We start from the raw sequence: 8,540 nt of genomic DNA, 5'->3' as shown, positions 1-8,540 counted from the left end.
GGGGCTAGCAAGAGGGAAGGCTCCTGGAGGAGTGAGAAGAGGCAGGAAATAGGGGCTTTAGGGGATGGAGGCCATAAGTGGGGGGTGAGGAGCCAAAGAGAGTGGGGGCAGGGAAGGGTCAGCTCAGGGACACTGGGTGGAAGGGGTAGTCTGTGTGGGGAGAGACCCAGGGACTCTGACTGCAGAGTCTGTGTTATCATCCAGCAATGACTCCCTGGGGGATGTGAGTGTGGGGGTGCGGGATCTGCTGGTTCTGTGCTGACAGCTCTCTAACTGACCTGAAACTGTACTAAAGTTAAAGGCATCTGCGCACTGCAGGTGTGGGGTGACTCACATTCAGGGTGAAGACAGGAAAGGAAGAGGGGAGTGGTGATGAAGGGATTCCCCTCTTCCAGAGCAAAGCTCCCTTATACTGGGGTGACAGGGAGAATCAAGGAGCCCAGAGAGGGGGAGTGCAAGGCCTGTGCTGCCTGGAGGGGGCAGCCCTGGGCCCTGTCCCTGGATTCCCGAGCCCCTCCCTGTGCTGGGACCTCACAGCCCAGTCTGAGTCCATCTCAGCTCACAGCCCCAGGCCCTAGACATGGTCTCAGGCACAAGGAGCCCCTGCACCAGGAGGAGTGGCCCAGGCCTTGGACTCCATGTTCTGGAGCACAGAGAGCAGGGGTAGGAGGAGTGTGGGGTCTGAGGTGGCCACAAGATCAGCCAGGCATCAGAGCCTAGATTACTGACTAACTTTTCCCCAGAACAAAATGTGTCCCCCCTCCAGAGCCAGGTGTCTGCACTCCATACCTAAGATGCCAAGGATGGAATCTCCTGCCCAAGGTGAGACCACCCACCTCTTGGAGCCTGGAGGGTGGCCCTTCCCCCCTCCCTAGCCCTGGGAGCCCAGGCCTGGGGTCCTGTCTCTTCTCCCTCCTGGACAAAGAGGCAGGGACCTGCCATCTGGGTGCCTCAGGCCTTGCCCCTGCCACCTCCTGCAATGCCAGTAAAGGTTTGTCCTACTTTCTATTTCCTTGGCATGTCCTTTCACCCTTTCACTTTTAACTATTTTGTTTGTATAGAAAGTCTTTCTAGCACACTGAGATGACAAGTCTCCTTGATATTATCCAGTCTGAGAATCTCAGTCTTTTGATTGGAATTTTAGTTAATTTATTTTAACATGATGTTTGATATGGTCAGATTTGAGTCTATCATTCTGATCTTTATTTTTTCATTGTCTCACATCTTTTTTATTCCATTTCATCATTTTCTACCTTTCTTTGAGTCAAGCAAATGTTTTTTCTGTAAAATTAATTCTTAATGTGGCTTTAGTTATATTTATATCAGTACTTTCTATTGTATTTAAATCCGTATTTTGAATTTTTCAATATCTACTTAGTTGAACTACATCCCATAACATATAGGAAATTTACATGGAGGAAGTGACTCCCTGGGAAACAGAGGGGCTGCCAGGCTGGAGCTCCCTGATGCCAAAGGAGATGAGCCTGGAGTGAGCATTAGAGGAGGAGAGAGGGAGCTGTCAGGGGGAGCTGCCCCCACAGCCCAGCAGGGCCCCACCCAGGTTCCTTACATCTAACCATGGGAATAGTCCCAACCCCCTCCTGTCTCCAGATCCTCTGCTGCCTCAAGTCCTGCTCCAACCTGCTTCTCCATGGAACTGTACTTATTGGGGTGTTGCCTGACACTCTTCACTCTGTGGGATTTGAATTCATTTATGCTAGAGCTTGATGTGTGATTGTCCTCCCATTGCCTTCTGTCATGTCCCCGTCTCTCCTGTCTCACACACACACACACACACACACACACACACTCTCTCCCCTCTCCTTGGGAACCAGATCCTCACTCAGCACTGGGGTTACTCTGACCCTCTGTCTCTGGTCCCCTCAGAGCCGCCCTCTCTGCAGTGTCTCTACTCAGCGGAGTCTGAGCAGCCCCAGGAGTCCCTGCACCTCCTGCCTCTGCCCTTGCGGGAAACCAGCCCCTCAGCCTGCATGACAGCGAGGAGGTGAGGACAAAGTCCTGAGGTCAGTGATGGACAGAGAGGACAAGTTACTTTTTTCTTTTGGCTTAAAATAGATTTTTTTATTACTGTATTTTTGAGGTAACATGTGTTTACACACTGCACATGACTCAAAGTCAGTGACTCACCTTCTCAGATGCAGGTTTCCTCACTCTCACCTCCAAGGCTCCCAGAGTCCTCCTCTGTGTTCCTCTGGGCCTTCTTACTCCGTTTGCTCCCCACCCTCAACCCCTTCTGGTGCTTCAGTTCTGCAGCCAGACTCCAAGGGCAGGTTAGGTTTTCTCCGTTCATTTGCTGGGTTTCTGTATATTACACATATGAGTTATGTCATCTGGTGTCTGTGGTTCTCCTGATTTATTTCACTTAGCATAATTTTACCCATTTCCATCCACGTTGTAAATTCAAGATTCCATCTTTTTTCACAGTTGAGTAGTATTCCACTGTGTACGTGCCACAATATTTCCACTCAGCTTTTTTCTGCACCTTGTTTCCATAATTTGCCTATTGTTAACTATTGTTGCAGTAAACACAAGAGTGTACATAGCCTTTGATATGAGCTTTTGCATTCTTTGGATAAACCAAAGAGTGGATGCTTGGGCCTCTGGCAGATCTATGTTTAATATTTTGAGGAAACTCCATACAGTTTCCGTAGGGGCTGGACCAGTTCCCACAATAGTGTATAAATGTTCCTTTCCCCCCACACCTTGCCAACACTTGCTGTCTCTGGTCTTGTTAATATGGGCCACCTCATAGGTGCGAGGTGGTATCTCATTGTGGTTCTGATCTGCATCCCCTGATGACGTGTGATGGGAACATTTTCCATGTGCCTGTGGCCATCTCCATCTTCTTTGGAGAAGTGTCCTCTCCCCATTTTTGATTGGGTTGTTTTCTGGATGTTGAGATATATGTATTATTCATACATCTTGGGTGTATGATATGCAAATTATTTCTCCCCCTCCACAGGGTGTCTTTACATTTAATGACAGTTTCTTTCCCTGGGCAGGAGCTTGCAGTTTGATGTGTCTCCACTGGTCTCTCTTTGCTTCTGTTTCCTTGGAGCACAGAAGGTATCGAGGGCAGTGAGTCTACTGTGGAGGACACAATATGGTGTCCATGTCATTGTACATTTGTCTAAAGCCCACAGCATGGACACCCCCAAGAGTGACCCCAATGTGCAGCCACGGGCCTTGAGAGATGATGATGTGCAGGTTCCTCATGTGACAGACGTGCCGCTCTGGGCTTAGCATGTGATTAGGACATGATGCAGTTGAAGGGATTTTAGTAAGATTTGATTTTGAAAGCATTATTTCATGAGCACAGAAGAAAATTTTATACTCAAGAATTTATGTAGTTACTCCCAGCAGTATATGTCAGTCGATCTGCCTGACTGTTCCCTACTCTGACGGTGGTGAATCCTCTCAGCCCCCACACCTCTGGCCTGTTTCCCAGTTCTTGTATAAATAAATAATAAATCTTTAAAAAAAAAAAAAAGAATTTACGTAGCTAAGTGAGTAAACCCCTTCCCTCCACAGCCCTCCAGTCAGCCAGGACATTTGCTCAAAACCAGTTAGCGATATTATGGGGAGCCATGCTACTCATGTCGTCTGACAAAAGTCCGGGCATGGGGCAGATTTCTGAAAAATCAGGAATCTCGTTAGCTGACTCCAAGATTCTCTTCATTTGTTTATGGCTAGTTTCTACCATTGCTAAAATACACATTTAAAAGTAAAACTGCAAATACTGATCAATCACTGAATAACCAATTTGATGATAAATGGCACTGCATGATACAAATATTACATTTTTCATAAAATTAGTAGTCCTCTGCCAAAAAGGCAGCAATTCAACATTTGGCTTTACATTAACCAGTGAAAAAACTTCTGGAAACAAAAGGTTGTAAACATCTATTGGCCAAGTATTTGATATAGAGATATGGTCTCTTAAGGCAAGAGGTAATTGGAGAAAGAAATTCCTTTACTTTAAAGTTTTTTTTTTTAGATTGATTTTTATTTATTTATTTGTTTGTTTATTTATTTATACAAGCCCTGGGTACAGTCAGAAGCGCAGGTGGGTGAGAGAATTTGAATTCACCAGAGCCAGAGCGGGGAGCAGAGCAGGCAGAGGGACCGAAGTACACTGCTGAGGGGAGCAGCGGGCAGCAGGAGAGGTCTGCGCGCCATGTGGGACCCTCCTCAGGTGGCCGGGGAGCAGCCGGGATCGAACCGGCGCTGCAGAGGCTGTGGGCAGCCTCACAACCCAGCGCTCAACCGCTGCGCCACCGGGGAGGCCCTACTTTAAAGTTAAAGATAACAGTTGGGTGGCAGAGGCAAGCCATGCTCCATAGTTGACTCCTGCTAAATTCTTTCTGTTTGTTTAGGGCTAATTCCCTTGGATGTGACAATTGGTATGGTGGCTGTTAGAGTATGCATTCAAGAATAAGTCAACAGCAATTTTGTGACTGGTTGAGCTAGTAATCACGGCAGCACAAATAACGCACTCGGAAATGGTCAATGTTACAACTACTGATATGTCACATATGGACCATTTTTGAGAATCAAAGGCTATAACCATCTCCGCCCCTGCCCCTGATAAAATATTTGTAGTTCTTCAGAACAACAACCAGCAACCTTATGGAAGAGGAAATTGCCCCTTGATCTTATAATTATATACGGAAACTAGGCTGACTAGATAAAGTAGAGAAGTGATAGGTAGAAAACTCTGTTTAGATTAGGAGACTTCCTCCCTTAATTGAGAGTTGGGGGCTAGGGAAGAGTCAGTGCATCTTGCCTGGCATTAACGCCCTCCAGGCCCTTGGTTGCCGGGGACCAGCCTCCAGCAAAATGTCGTGTCAGGGGTTCCTGAAAGGATGAGACGGCATCGGCAAAAACGAAAGGACTGAGGGGAAGGGGATGAGGTAGAATGAGGAGACACTGACACTTGGTGAGGTGCAAGTATCTTCTGCTGAGAGGCTCAGCAGGTTCTTTATTTATACATTTTTTGCAAGCAGTGAGATGACATCATCATGTGCATAGAAACAAAGCAGAAACAATCAGTGCATCTCTTTTTCCATAGGCTTTTGGCCACTACGCGCTCTCAGCAAGAAGGCAGCCTTCAAGGTTAATAAAAAACTAAGCCTTACACTAAAACTCATTGTTTCAGCTAAACAATAACCTAAGACAGTGGATAGCCGCCAGTACATCCCTTTTCTTATTCGCATGGCCTTCAGCCAGGGACCGGCTGCTACTCAGCTATCAGAAATTTTTCTACCTAGAAACTCCTTAACTCAAATAGCTTTGATACAGGAATTGTCAGGCCTAGTCTCCCAGCCAGGAATGGATCCCAGGCTGCGGGGCAGCGCTGAGCCCCAGCCACTAGACCCCCACGGGTTGGTGTCTCACGAAGCCGCAGCAGGAACTTCGCAGACGCTCAGGCAAGCAAGCGAGAGAGGCAGGTTTGTTTAGAGAAAGAAAAAGTTTATTGAGGAGAAAAAGCAGAAATAAAGTGGGACTCCCAGGCCAGGGAACCAGGCCTCGGAGGGGCAAGAAAGCCCAAGTGGAGTTGTGTCTCAGGGAATATATACCTTTTTTCCCTCATCATTCTAAAACTCCACCAGTCTCTTTGTGATTGGTTAGTTCTCGGCTGTCTCACTTAATTTGCTACTGAGTGGGGGATCTTCACATTCCTTATCTAACAGCTTTTTCTTTCCCCATTTGTTACATCTTTATCTTTATGGCCCAGTCTTCTGGATGGGCATCCCTGCATTGAAGTTAAACAGCTGCCCTTCTAAGTTGTCCATAAATTAAACCACTCTCCATTTCTCTAGTCTCTGCCTCCCTTTATCACTTGAAGAAAACCAGGTGACCATCGTTAACAATATTGTCCATGGTCCTGGGATGTTTGTTTTGCCTAGTGGAATTGGTTACATTCCTTGGTTGTCCTTATCTCTGAAGCCTCCCTAAATTCTTCAGAGGTCCCTTCCTGCACTGTCCCTGAAACTGCCTAATAACCCTAGCTTGCCCTGTGTCTCAGCTTCATTTAAAAACTTTCCCAAGAAACTTCAAGAGAAGGCAAAAGAAGGACCTACTATAATTATTGTATTGTAATGCTTGTCAGGCATGTTCAACAAACCATCTCCCATTGTCAAGTGGGCCAAACCGCCCAACAACTAATTTCTAAACAGATAATTTTCTGTGCCATTTACTTACAGTATGCTGATACATATAATTTATTGCCTAATGTACTTTCTGATCAATTTTTCTCTCTCTATGACCAAGAACAAAAAGCAAAGGGATGCCAGATCTTCAGCCCCATGGTGTGAGGCCCTTTCTCTTAGCTGCTTGTCAGTATCCTATCTGGCTGGGGCAACAATGCCCCCTGCAGCACTTGGTTCCTTAATATCAAATCAATATTAAAACAATATACTATAGATGATGATTTCTATAGAAAAGCCTTTTGTTTTTTTACTTTAATCAATTAGTTATATGTTAGTCTAAACTTTATAGGTTAGTTAGAAATAATCTCTTTGTCTCCCTTCCCCCAGGTAACTTCCTGCCCTTTGTTTCCCTCAGCCCTTAGTTAATCGTTCACCATGGCAACTTAGAAATGTTAGTTGCAGACACATAGGCTTTTTGCTAGTAATACAATAACTGTTGGATTGTTTAAAGTAAATAACTATTTTTAAATCATTTGTTTAGCAACTGTGCCTTCTCTAAGACAAAGAATAATAAATGTTACACCTCTGCCGGAAGGCAAACAGACCCTTGGCTGCTCCTAAAAAAGGACATGTGATGATTATTACCTTCCTACCTTATGCTTGTGTACTCACGATTTGCTTAGTATAAATAAAGGGCTGCTGAGACCCTCAGCGGGATGATGTCAGCACCCTGATCAAGTGTCTGCGTCTCCTCATTCCCTCTCCCCCTTCCCTTACCATTTTCTCTACAATTGCGCCGACGCCTTCCCATCCTTCAGGAACCCCTGACATCCAGACTGCTGCGGCTGGCTCGCAACACGATTCATCATTTCTCTTTCCAGAAAAATATATCTATGCCTGTATCTAGTCACTAGTGTATACTATTGTATCAGTGTTATAGGACAGGGAGCAGGGAAGCCCAAACCCCACAAACCTGCCTATTCTAAATGGGTTCTGCCATCCGCCGCATCAACACAAAACATATGAGACTTTAATGGGAAGGAACTTTAATAAAATTAGGAAACAATACAGGAAAGGCAAAGAGTCTAGTTTCTAAATGAAGCACCCAGAGTTACCCGTCCCCTCGCGGGTAAAACTCCATCCATATGGGATTGGCCTAGAACAAGGCCCCAAAGCCTGCCACAAGTCTAAAGCATCTTCCAGTGGGGACCCTCAGAAAAGGGTCAGAAACAACCAGACAAGCCCGGAAGGAAAAGAGCAAAATCAACATCAAGATAAAAGCTGCCATTGTCACCTCCCCATGGGTCTCACCCACATCTGTGTCACCCAGTCCACGACCAAAAGACAAGCGCAGTTTCTTCGCGTGTCTCTAGGCTCCATGTGCTTCCTCCAGGTCTCCTGGCTCCATCCTGCTTCCTTCCTCAGTCTCTTCTGCAGCTTCTCCTCTCCCTGCTCAGCTCCACTCTCCCTTGGGAGGGGCAGGGAACCTCCCCCTTTCCTGGGGACCACCCTGTCTGTTACATAAGTACAAGAGTGTAAGACACAGAGTGGGAGAAATTATTGCAAATCAGATCATGTGTCTGATAAAGGACTTGTGTCTATAACTGAAATTATAAATGTAGTCTTACTGTTAGAGGGCAGCCCCGATATTGAACGGGTTGCCTGGCTGTGTGGGTCCTCACCCGCGCGCTTACAAGGAACTTATTAATACTCCACTACAGGCATACACAAAAGGTTAATAAAAGGTTTATTTACAAGGAAAAAGGAAATAAGGAAAATGTACAACTCAGGGAGAAAATAGGGAAATAAGTCTTTAATGCGTCCTACCCATCCACCGACCTGGAAACCCAAAAAGCACTCTCCGAGCTGGCCAAACGCTGCGACCTGGCGGAGAGTCAAAATGGGGGACCCCTCCAAAGCCCAAAGCCCACGTGTCTGGCTTTATACCCACCTGGCTGCTTAACCCCACCCTCAGGTCCAGCCATCTTCCCTTTGGTGGTGATGGGATTTGGAGTTCCCAGTGTCTTTGGCTTTGGCCTGGGGTGGGGGTGGAGTCCACAAAGCCTGTATGGAATTAGCATTAGGACATTCTTTTCCCCTAACATTGCAATCCAACAATAAGAAAAGAAATGTGCTGCAGGGACCTTATTGCCCCAGCCAGATAAGATACTGGCAAGCAGCTAAATTAAAGGGTCTCACATCGTGGTGCCAAAGCTAAAGGGCCTCACACCGTGGGGCTGAAGATTCCTTGTGCCTCACACCATGGGGCTGAAGATTTAACATCCCTTCGTTTTTGTTCTTGTCATAAAAAGAGAAAAATTTATCAGAAAGTACATTAGGCAATAAATTATGTGTATTAGCATACTG

This window comes from Talpa occidentalis, unplaced genomic scaffold (assembly GCF_014898055.3).
Source record: "Talpa occidentalis isolate TD23 unplaced genomic scaffold, MPIMG_talOcc4v2.1 talOcc4.2, whole genome shotgun sequence".
Classification (NCBI taxonomy): Eukaryota; Metazoa; Chordata; class Mammalia; order Eulipotyphla; family Talpidae; genus Talpa; species Talpa occidentalis.
The sequence above is the reverse complement of the archived record's forward strand: the minus strand, read 5'-3'. Positions refer to the sequence as shown.